Here is an 11,572-nt window from a genome sequence, read left to right as displayed (position 1 = left end):
AATTCAGTTGTCGTTCAACAAATGGTGCTAGAAAAATTGGCTCTTTCATAGGCAATGAAAAAATTAATAAACTTCAGTTTATGTATCACATAGTGCAGGAAACATTCAAAATGGATCACAGACTCTCTCCCAAACAGAGAACCTAGCACTATAAAATTTCTACAAGAAAACAAGAAGGTCTTTGTGATCTTAGACAAAAATTTCTTAAATAAACATCAAAAGTGCCACTCTTAAAAACATGTTGGCAAATCGAACTTTATTAAAATTAACACCTTTTGCTCTTAGGAATACTGTTAGGAGAGAGAAAAGCAACCCAGAGACTGAGAAAATACTTTCAAATTATACTTCTGATGGAAGACTGCTATCCAGAATACAAACACTCTGAGCACTCTCAAAGCCCAATAATGAGAAAACAAAGATGAAATTTTTAAAATGGGAAAAGATTTAAACAAGCACTTCACCAAAGAAGACAGACAGCAGACAAGCCAATAGGAAGACAGCCCAGCCACGCTGCTGCCGCGTGCTCACCAGGAGACGGAAGGCCTTAGTCCAAGGGCCTCTCGAATACCCACGGCTCACTGTGCAGGAGTCACAGCTTGGAACCCACCCAGGGCCCGTGGGGGGGTGAGCAGATAAACAGTGGCACCTCCGTGCAAAGGGATGGTGGTCGGCAGTGAAGGGGAAGGAACGAGAGGCACACAGCCACACGCATGAATCAAGTATTTTACACCCGCCACCCATTCTATTCCTACATACACCATATTAGAAAATGAGGACTGAGCTACAGCGACATTTGGATCTCAGCTCTGCCACTCACTGGCTACATATGTCTCCTCTCTGAGCCTCAGTTTCCTCACTGCAAAGTGAGGATGCACATGTGTTGAGAGAATGCTAACTGCCTGTCTTAATATCCATTTTCCCTTTTAAATTTTAGCCAATCCTATTGCCACCAGAGAAAAACACAATTCCCAGCCTTCCTGAGATAGGGGAATGGCCTTCCCTGCTACCATCCCATTCTTCCTGTTGCTTAAAAAAAGGATATGATAGCTGGAACTAAGGAAATGATAACTGGCATTCTAGCAGCTACTTTATACCCAAGAGGAAGCCTTGGGAATGGAAGTCACATGCCGAGGAAGCAAAAAGATGGGGGCCTTGGCTCTCTATTGACACCAGGGAGTCGCCTACCACACGTTTCCCTTGTGTGATGCCCGAGTAAACTGTCTTGGACAAACTACTCTTATTTTAAGTTTTTGGGTCACATGCAGTCCAACCTAATCCTAGTTTGTGGTGAGGATCATGAGATTCAAACATAAAGGCTCCACTTGGTTCCCGGTCCATTGACAACAGTGTCCAGACCAGCTGGTGATCCGTGTTCCCCAGCCTGGGGCACAAAATCATAAACGGCTCCCGCCCGTTCTTCACCTGCGATTTCACTTCAAGTGCACACTCCCTCGCCCCAGTTTGGAGTACTCGCATCTGATTAGAGTCCACACGTGGCAATTCACCCTTATTAAGTCTTTCATCTAAAGTAAAGCTGCTGTTTCTGGAGAGCTCTGTTTACACCCTCGTACTCCGTTGGTTGCACATGTATAATGAAACCACGTAATTAAAATAAGGAGCACTGTGGTATAAACAGGTTTGGGAACAACAGCTGCCTCTCGGTAAGCGTGGAGCTCTGCTGAAGGGGGAGGGCTGCGAGGCCAGGGCCGGCTCGGCTGACGGGAAGGACAGGAGGGACAAAGGATGTCCAACAGGGAGGTGATGATCGGGAGGCACCGGGAGAGGAGGAGCAAGCTGACATTCTGGAAGCACGTCACCTGGCTTAACGTTGCACTACAGAAGGAAACGGAGGTGCCAGGTGCCAAGGGCTCCTCCCCAGACGCACGGGCAGCAGGCGCCGGGGTCCGGTCTCACCTCCTGGCTCCACACGTGCGCGCGTCTCACTTCTTGTTCCTACTCCGCGCCCACCCCCATTCTGCCCTGAGTCTGGTTGATGGCAGTGGGTTCCCTGTTCTTGGTCACAGAATCGCCAGCAGCCGGTGCCCAGAGCAGGTGGGAGAATAAGGAAACCCATGCTCCCCAGGAGCCAAGCACAGCCGTCCTCCCTGGGACAGGGCGTCAGTCCCACCCCCAGCGGCCCCGCCCCAGGGTCTCTCAGGCTGGTCGGGTGGGTCTGTGTCTCTGCCTCACGGACTTTTAATACCACCGCCAGCCAATCCCAGCCGCGAACCCCGCGAGCTGCATCTCCCCAGTGGAATCCAGAGAGATCCACAGAAGCCAAAGAAAGCCGAGTCCAAGGCTGGAGTATGGATCTCCCGAGAACTTCTGGTCAGGGAAACTAGAAGACCACGTTGAGCAAGTTTGGTCCTCACAGACCATTGGCCCATTCGCCAGTGCTGGCTGGGCACCAAGCCTCAGGACGGTGGGCAAGGCCACACGCAGACTCCAGGAAGGTGGCCCGGGACTTCACAGTCTGGTGGAGACAGACAAGTGAACAGGGAAAACACAGGGCCGGCAGTGAGAGGCGCCCAGGAGGTCAGTGAGCTTCAAAGAAGGACAATAGACCCAGCGACCAAGGTCTAGGGTTGGGGGAGAGGGCCCGGATGCATCCAGAGGAGGGACGGCGAGCTGAGCCCCCCGAAGAACCAGCAAAGTCAGCAGGGAGGAAGGTGGAGAGACCACGGTTCAGCGCAGGGTGCTGGGCAGAGGTCATCCATGTATTGGATGGTGCCTTGGGAACAGGTGGAGTGCGAAGGGCTGGGGTCCCCAGACCACAGAGCTGCTCTCAGGGAGGTCCTCAAGGACCCGCCCACCAGGTCACCTTGGCCGCTCTGTCCCCTCCGTCCCTCTGCCCCTCAGTCCCATTCATTCTTCAGGTCTTGGCTCAGGAGTCATTTTCTAAGGGACTTCCTGTCCGCCTGTCACCCTGCTCCATGGGCAGACACGGTGGTTCGTCCACCACTCTCTGTCAGCTCTAGCACAGTGCTCGGGACACCGTGGTCTTCCAGCCTGGGCGAGGGCCTAAGCCAGAGAGCCGAGGGTCTCGTGAGCCGGGCGCAGGACTGCTGTCCTGAAGCCACAGGGGGAGGGTCTTAAGGAAGAGACGGAGAGGCCATGTGTGTGCCCACGGAAGCTGCTCTTGCACCCAAGACGAGGATGGGCTGGAACTGGGTGCGAATGGGAAGGAGCTCTGCTCGGTCCCCTGTGGGGGCTAGGGAAGCTGCAGGCAACCGCTGCCCTGCGCAGGCTGGCCTGCCTGACATCCTTCCGTTCTCATGACCACCCCGAGGGAGATGAAGGTAGAGAAGAGAAGCGACTGTCCTGGCCACGAGGTAAGAAGCAACCCACGCCGGAGACAGTGGGCTTCACCACCACACTCCACCTGCTAATGTGCGACCAGGCGTGGACGGGTGGGGGACAGCTGCCTGGGAGCTGGGAGAGGGACCTCTGTCCCAGACAGGCTTGGGGTGCTTCAGGGCGAAGGTGGAGAGGTGCAGGACTGACTGCTTGGCTCCCCTCCTCCTCTCCCACCCGACTGCCTCCGAGGTCTTTGCCTCCTGCTGAGACGGGGTTGCGTGGGGTGTTGCCCCAAGGGGAGGCCGGCAGCCTGACATCAGGCGCCTTATGCATGCACAGTGAGCGGGTCTGGGAAGCCCCCCGGGGTCCTGCTGGCAGGAACAAGCAGAGTGCCTGAAACTGCTTCCTGGACCCCCTGTCACGCACCCGGTGACATCTGCACGTGAACATGCCCACGCTGTGACGAAGAGCACCCAGCTGTGGATCAGGAGAGCAGCTGCTGCCAGGTGTTTCAGGGCACCTCCGAGGCACATTTTCAGGTTTCAGAAAACCCTGTGCACCCATGCTGTTGAGGAACTGCAGTCCATGGATGTCACAGACTGAGGCTTCTTTGTTCCTGCCGAGGGACTCATGAACACCCTTTGAAAGAGAACGAAACAGACGCGTTTTGATGGGGCAAATACATGCAGAATGCAGCCACCAGACCATCTAATTTAGGCCAGCAAGGGCAAGGCCAGCCGAGCCCCCAGGCTGACCTGCCCCAGGAGGACCTTGTCCTAGGCCCATGCGGGGGGGCGGGGGGGGCAGCCAGCTCTCCCAGGGCTGTGGTCTTCCTGGTCCTCCATCTGGGATAGATGTGATCTCAGTGATGGGCTTATCATAAAGCCACGAGAGTCCAGGTAGGCAGCACCGACTCAGCCGTCCTGTGTCCAGTAATTCCCTTAACTCTGCTAGCATTCAGAGCACAGAGAGAATGAGGAACTTGCCTAAGGACACACAGCTATCCAGCGGCACAGATGAGGTGCAAATCGGGCAGTCTGAGTACAGGGTCTGGGCTCCGGTGGAAAGAGCTCTTCTACGATGTCAGAAAATCTGGGCAGGAATCCAGGCTCCACCCTTTACAACCTGTGTGCCCTCCGAAAAGTCCCTCAACCTGTTGGAGCCTTGGTTTTCTACTCTGCAGTTGGAGGGCGAGGCCTCTCTGACACTGCTGTTGGAGCCGATCTGAATCCAAGGTGAGAACTGGCCATCCACCTGCCCTTGGGCCTTACTCAATTAGCCCACACTTTAGAAGAAGCCCTTTGAATCCACAGTGTTGGGAAGAGCAGCAGAGAGGAAAGAAAAGGCAGGTAAGTGTCTTAAGGGCCTTCAGGACGTGGACTTTTGTTGTCAAATGGTCTAAATTATTGATAGTGCCACCTGCCCTGGCATCTATGTGTGCATGGGCTCCTGATACACACACACACACACACACACACACACACACACACACACACACACAACTAACCAGGAATCCGTCAGCTGTGAACTGGAGTGTGCTTTCCTAAGTGTGAAGAAGAGCCCGCAGCCTCTCCAGCTGCTGCCGGCATCTGGAGTGTGCGTTGTCTCAGCTTTGCAAACCGGGGCGAGCTTGAGTCCTGCGGATGCATTCTTTTCCAGGAAATATGGCTGGTTTGCAACAGCCCTGGGTCACTTCTCTCTAGTCTTTTCAGATTCTGGAAACACCACGTTGTTGATGAAGGGGAAGCAACGACAAATCAGAGTAGAGAAGGGCCACCAGAGCTGCCCGCCCTCTGCTGCAGGCACCTGGCTCCAGGCACGTGCCTGTGGAGGATCCCCAGGGCTGCTGCCGCACCGGTGTTCTTGAACTCTGGCTTCCTGACAAGAAGAACATAATTTTCACATGGCAGACAGGGGCCCTGAAAATGGCGCTCCCATGAGGTGGAAGTTCCTGACTAATTCCTCTGTGGCATTTCTGACACCTCCCTCCACCCCGCCCCCGGACTGAGCAGCCTGGTCTCAGTCCTCCGGGTTACTCAAGGGAGAGGCACTGGATGGTCCTGCTCAGCTTGCAGACTGTGGGGACCACACAGAAGCTGAGCGCAGGACTGGCCTCTGTCCATGGCTCATTCTTCAGCCTCTACTCGACCTTGTTCTCAGCTCCACGGGGCTCAGTCAGGTACTGTGGGATGGGACAGCCCACCGTGAACCCACTGGTTCCATTGATCTACTTCTTGATATTTAGACTTGCTAGTCAAGCAAGCCAGAAAATTCCCTTTCTTTAAAATTGGGTTGTTAATCTCTCAGAAGGTAGAGAGCCCCAACTAAGGCAGAAATGTTTTACAGAGTATACTGAACACCAAGCTGGGCTGTCATTGTGGAGGATGACATGGTGGGGACGCCCCGGAGCGCCTCCCTAGGCAGGTACCCTGGGCAGAGTCTCCGTATTCCGCCTGTGGATAAATACCAGACAGCTGGCTGCTCTCACTTCTGATTCACGAGGGATTTTTTTTTTTCTTTGTATGTCGGGAAAGTGTGACATGGTGCTGGATTAGTCTGAGTGCTATGCCACATGTTTCTAGAAACTTAAAGGGGCACATTCCTGTAGCACGGGTGCCACTGCCTCATGTCTGAATTGAAGGCGGGTCTCCACTGCGGCCCGGGATGTCTAGAGCAGGACTCAGAAGACAGTTGACAGAGGGCCCTGGGGTGTGGCAGGCACCCAGGCTTTGGAGACAGGCAAACCCCAGTTTGAAGCCCAGCTCTGGTCCTCAGCGATTAGGGACACTAGAAGTTTTGCAGCTTGTGGAGTCAAGGTCTCCTCATCTGTGAAACAGGGAAAAAACCCACCTTGAGGACTGTTAGGAAATTACCTTTACCAGTGCGCTTCACGCACCAGAACGCAGTAGGTCCTGTCCCTTTCCATTAGCCAAACACACTTGACCCTAAAATAGTCCAAGGAATTGTTGGGAATTAAAGGTGCCTATGGTTCCAGATAAAGATGGAAACGCTTTTCAGTAGCTTGACGTGGTAGCTCTGTCTTCTTTCATCATCTTCTCAGCCGTCTAAGACTTGGAGAGTCCTCATCTTTACTGGAGGGCAACTGATGACATCAGGTGACATCAGGGGCCTGGGCTTTCTCTCTGGCCTGGCTCTCGCAGCCAGCAGTCCCTCCTCCTATTCAACTCACCCCACCCCTGGATCCTACCGCTGATCTCAGCTGCTGAGAGGGGCTAGTCCAGGTGCCACGGTGGCAGGAGCAAAGAGCTTGAACTCGGCTCAGGAAACTGAGATCCACTAAGCGCCCTCTCCTGTTTCTCGTGACATGTGCTCTAGCTGGAGACCTGCACTCAGCTTCTTGAAGACAGTCACTGCCACAGTCCTTTGAGCACTGGAAATGATTTTGCTCCATGGTCTGATCTTCCTTCTAGGGTCACCGCTGTCCCAGATTCAGGCAAAACTAGTATTACTCTTTGTAAGAACTACTGATTGCAAGAAGTCATTTACCAGGAAGGGGTAATCACCAGGCTATATCTGGTAGTTATTCCCATACTACACTCCATTCATAAGACGCCTACAAAATAATAAAATGGAAGGCGACCTTGCATGTGAGGGTTTCTGAAAGCACAATGAGTTAGAATTGCAGGTAACGGACCCCATAGACATAAATGCATCAGACCCAGCAGCACTCATGGGATGCCACTGAGGGTAGAGGTGGCACCAGATCGGTTTCATAAAAAGCAGACACCTGAGGGCGAAGAATCATCCCCCAGGACAGTCCTGGAAGACAACCCAGACCTCGTCCACTGAACATATTGAAAGAGGCCAAAAAGCCCAAGTGCCAAGAGCTGCGTCACCAGCAATAACTCTCTAACCGCACTTCGCTCTGCACGCTCACCCTGCCCCACCCAGGGGAAGGAGCCTCTGTGGCGAGAACTGCTAAGATAACTGACATGCTATAAACTCCAAAGAATGATGAAAAGCCAGCAATCTGCCTTTCTCGCTGCTGCCAAAGAATGTGCTTCACATTTTATTGCCTAGAAAGATAAAATCGTGCATTGCTTTTGATCCTGGATGTTGCTCTGCTAATTTGAAGCCCTCCTGCCTGGCATGAGCTTGTCTGGTGTTGGGGCCATTTGTTCGCTCTTAAATTGCTGACCACTGGGGCAGGGGCCCTGGCTTTTCACGCACTTTTTCCTGGGTCTGTGCTGAGAGAGACCCTCCTGTAGTTAAATCTTGCTCTTTTCTGTGGCCACCATCTGGGGTTGTCTGCCTCTTGCTAAGACTCAGAGTTTGAGAGATCACCACTGCAGATTCAGAGCTTCTAAGACCTTCCAAGAATCGGAGCTTTTAGAATAAGCATCTTAGGGATGTAGATGGGGAGCTCTCTCCCTTTTCTGCATTTCCAAGTCCCATCAAGTCTAGTTCAATGCCTCCTCCTGGAAGCCATCTGACAATCTGGCAGTCAAATTTGTCTCGCCCTCCTCTTAATGCCCAGAAACACCTGGCGTGTCTTTGGAGGCCACTCTCCACATTCTATTGCAGGTCCTGGCCATTTCTCTGCTCGTCCTCACTTGTAGAGTCCCAGTCCCCAGAGGGAGAGGGTTCAGAGCAAATCCCAGTTCCATTACATCCTAAACATGCATCTGTAAGTACAGAATGTAAGCCTTTTGTTCAGCTTATGGACCTGTGCAATACATACCTATAAAGGCTTTGTGAGGATTCAACTCGTAAAGTCAACCGCACATTGCCAGGCACCAGAATGGCCCTCCATAAACATGTTGGTTGGTTGAATGAAAGAATGAATCTCCATTTTCATGATTCATACATGGGAACAAAACCACCTTGCCATCTCAGCAAGGGTGTTTAGTGCTTGCATGATTCCAGAGCCTCAGCCCCCAGCGTGGGGCTGACCAAGCAAGCCAAACACCTCTGTCCAGTTGATGCTAAGACCTTTCCAAAAAAGCAAGCTCATTCTTCCAGAAATCAGTTGATCCAATGAAAAACTGCTAGAATGTACTTACAAATAATAAATTAAACCAAGGTTCTCAGACCTTGACTGAAGAAATGCACCTTCTATTTTTGTGGAACCTACTTAGCATTTTTGCTGCTTCTAGCTGCTTGTGTGATTGGGGATAGGTGGCCCTCCCCCTAGCCCTCCCAAACTTAGGAAAGCCACAGAACCTCATGCCAACTCTGATGGGCAGCGTGTTCCAGAGCTAGGCACAGCACAGTCAGCACAGCCCAGGTTTAGACGCCCTGAGCAGGCCCATCCCAGCCGAGAGGTTCCATATCACAGAAGACCAGAGGAGGCTTAAAACCTGGGGGTGTTGCTCAGTGGTAGAGGGCTTGCCTGGCATGCTTGAGCCCTGGGTGTGATGCCTAGAACAGCAAAACCAGCCAAACAAACCAAACCCGTCCTTCCCTCTAGGAGCCTGTTTGCTGAAATGTGCTGTGTGTGAGTGGGAGAAGCCTGTAGGGCCCACTGATTCCCTCAGGAAACTTCTGGGTTCCAGGTGGTACAGGACCCTCCAGGGGAGAGAGAAAGACACAAAACAGGGAGAAACACAAAAGTCTTGAATCCCTGTATTTTTTGCCCTGGTGTAAATTCATCCATTCAAATATCATGTTTTGAGCACACACTAGGCCTTCGGGAGGTACAGCTGAAAGGAACACACACTGAATTCCCTTTGCACACTCAGGTTCAGGGACAGAGACGAACACGTACTGTGGAAGGTGGGATGTGTGCTTCAACTTCTGCACTGTGATGAAATACCTGAGATGATCAACTTGGAAGGAGGCCCATGGTTTCCCGGCCCCGTCGCAGCCTAGCACATCAAGGTGGGAGCGTGCAGTGGAGGACATTGTTCACCTCACGGAAGCCAGGAAACAGAGAAGGATAGGAAGGGGTCAAGGTCCCAAAATTCCCTTCAAGGGCACGCTCCCCAGGACCCAGTTCCTCCAGCTAAGCCCCACCTCCTGAAGCTTCCACCACCTCCCAACAGCACCACAGATTGGGGACTAGGCCTTTAACACAGGCCCATGGGAACATTTCAGGCCAAACCAAGGCAGGCTGTCACAGAACAAGGCACCCCAGGAGCAAGGAGGGAGACCTCCCAGCTCCACCTGGGCAGGGGTGGTGGGGGTTTATGGGCATCAGAGATTTTGAGCTGCGTTTCGGAAGATGGGAAAGAGCTCATCAGGAAGACAGGGGCAGAGGGCCTTCAGGCAGCTGAGGCAGAGCTTGCACGGTGACCCTGGAAGCTGTGAACTGTCCAGCCCATTTCCCAACCTGCGGCCAGGAGAGGTTTGGAAAATGCAAATCTGCTGGAGACGGTTCTGTGGCTCTCCATCACCCTAGGGAAAGGGGCAGATGGCACCACAGCGTTTTCTAAGTTCTTCCATGAGCAGGCTTCCGTCTCACCTCCCGCCACCCCATGCCTTGCCCCGTGACACTAAGCGCTTACCTCACTCTGCACCAACTCTCACTCCCCGAACTCCAGCGCCTACTCCTCATTGCTCCCCCTCTCCTCTGGATCAGGGGCCTCCCTGGGCTCTTGGCTCCTTCCTGTTTAGTCTGCCCTCCTCTCCCAATTGTCAGCTTCAGCGGGCCAGGTCTGTGGCTCACGAGCTCACTACTGGATTCTTGGAGTTGGTGCAGGATCTGATATAAAATAGGAATCAGGAGTGACGGAACGAACGAACCGGTTACGTGTGAGTGTATCTTGGATATTCGTGAGGTTTGAGGAGAAAAGAGACTGAGCAGTAGGGTGGTCTAGACCTGGAGGGGCCTGAGATAGCACCCTAAGGGACTGGGGTTTTATTCACAAGCTGTTGGGAGCCATTGGAAGATTTTTAAGTGGGTCCCATACCAGCTTTGCATATTTGAAGGATCTCAGTTGGCAAGATAACTCTGGCGCCCACGTGAACAGGATCTGTTAGAGTTGTCTATGCTGGAGACAGGAAGATCTGTGCTAAAGTCACATATGCCACACAGGGATGAGGTGGGAGGTGAAGACGGGGGGACAACAATGTGGGTAATAAACAGATGGAACCATCGAGATCTGGTGCCTGGATTGCGGGAGGAGGGAGGAGGCCTCCAGGAGGTACCAAAGCTTCTGGCTGGACAGCAAGAGGAGAAGAGCAGATTGCATCCATAGTGCCGCGAATGAAGTACCAGTTCACTTTGGGTTAGCAATCGTAGGGGTCTCTGCTCAAAGCAAAGCATTTTTCTCTACTGCCTCTGGTTAGCCTTTCTGAGAGGGTTGCCTGTGGGCTCTCTGGCCCTGCTGGGAACTCTCAGACTCCAGAAGGGTGGGGACCATCCGCTTGCTAATCAGGTGGGCCCTGAGTCCTACTCAACAGGGAGCTGATCCTCAGTATCTCAGCCTTCTGTCTGCAGGGGTGAGCAGGCGCTATCCGGAGTGCCCTCTGCTCCTAAGGGCTTCAGGCTGGATTGCTGTGTCATATTATGGAGCTGGGCACAAAGGCAGCATTGATCAGCTGGCGACCCTGTTGTCAAATCCCTTGGTCACTGCCTTGCAGTGTCCTGCCTCCAGCTAGTCACTCAGACTGCCCCAGCGTGCCCAACCGGCCATTTCCACAGGCCTGGCCCCGTGGGACCGTCTTGCCATATTCAGGGCTCTGAAGCGTTCAGGACAGGACCCTGGTGGAGACTGGGAGTCCTGACCCAGAGTTGTTGTGCTGGAGCCATATGGAAAATTTGAACAGGGCCTGAACAAACTGCAGAGCTCACTTCTTGGCATTTGCAAGTGGGACTCACCAAAGTGCAGTTGCAGAGCTGGCCAGTGAGGTCGGCTTTGGCTGCAAACCTGGAAGGGAGCGGGAGAGTCCAGGACAGGAGTCCAGGGATGCTGGAGCAAATGGAGCCAGGGTGTAGCCCCGTTCTAAAAACACCGGCAGGAAAAGCAGCCTTCAGAGGCAAAGTGTCTGGCACCACACCCTGAGGAGGGCATGGCCACCAGGCTCTGCCCCCAGGGCTGCCCGAGGTAGCTCACAAATGCTGCTCCCCAACCAAGTGGCAAGGTCTCTGAAAACAGCTCATAAACTCCTTGCGAAGAGAGTCACACACAGGGCCTTGCAGACATCGGGATTCCACAGCACTGAGAAAAAGAAGTCTCTGTTTAAAGCCATGAGTAGGTCTCTTATGTGACTCAGGGTTGTCACTTCTGCTTAGAGACAGGAAATATCCACAGCTCTACATCATATGGGCCACCAACCACTCCCTGGGCGACAGTTAAGCACTTTCAGAATG

The 11,572-nt window shown here is 53.1% G+C and overlaps 1 long non-coding RNA gene across 2 annotated transcripts; it reads right to left on the bottom strand.

The window, feature by feature from the left end:
• Positions 1-245: 245 nt before the first annotated feature.
• On the bottom strand, positions 246-10,155 carry LOC306643672. Of its 2 annotated transcripts, XR_013759031.1 has the most exons (4): positions 9,026-10,155; positions 4,805-5,175; positions 3,724-3,936; positions 246-3,021 (listed from the first exon to the last, which is right to left on the bottom strand). It is a non-coding gene; the product is annotated as an uncharacterized lncRNA (long non-coding RNA). The 2 variants fall into 2 exon arrangements; XR_013759030.1 differs by having other exon boundaries at positions 246-3,936.
• Between the last annotated feature and the right edge of the window lie 1,417 nt (positions 10,156-11,572).

Source organism: Sciurus vulgaris (genome assembly GCF_902686455.1).
Source record: "Sciurus vulgaris genome assembly, chromosome: 14".
In the NCBI taxonomy this organism is placed as follows: domain Eukaryota; kingdom Metazoa; phylum Chordata; class Mammalia; order Rodentia; family Sciuridae; genus Sciurus; species Sciurus vulgaris.
The sequence above is the reverse complement of the archived record's forward strand: the minus strand, read 5'-3'. Positions and strand labels throughout refer to the sequence as shown.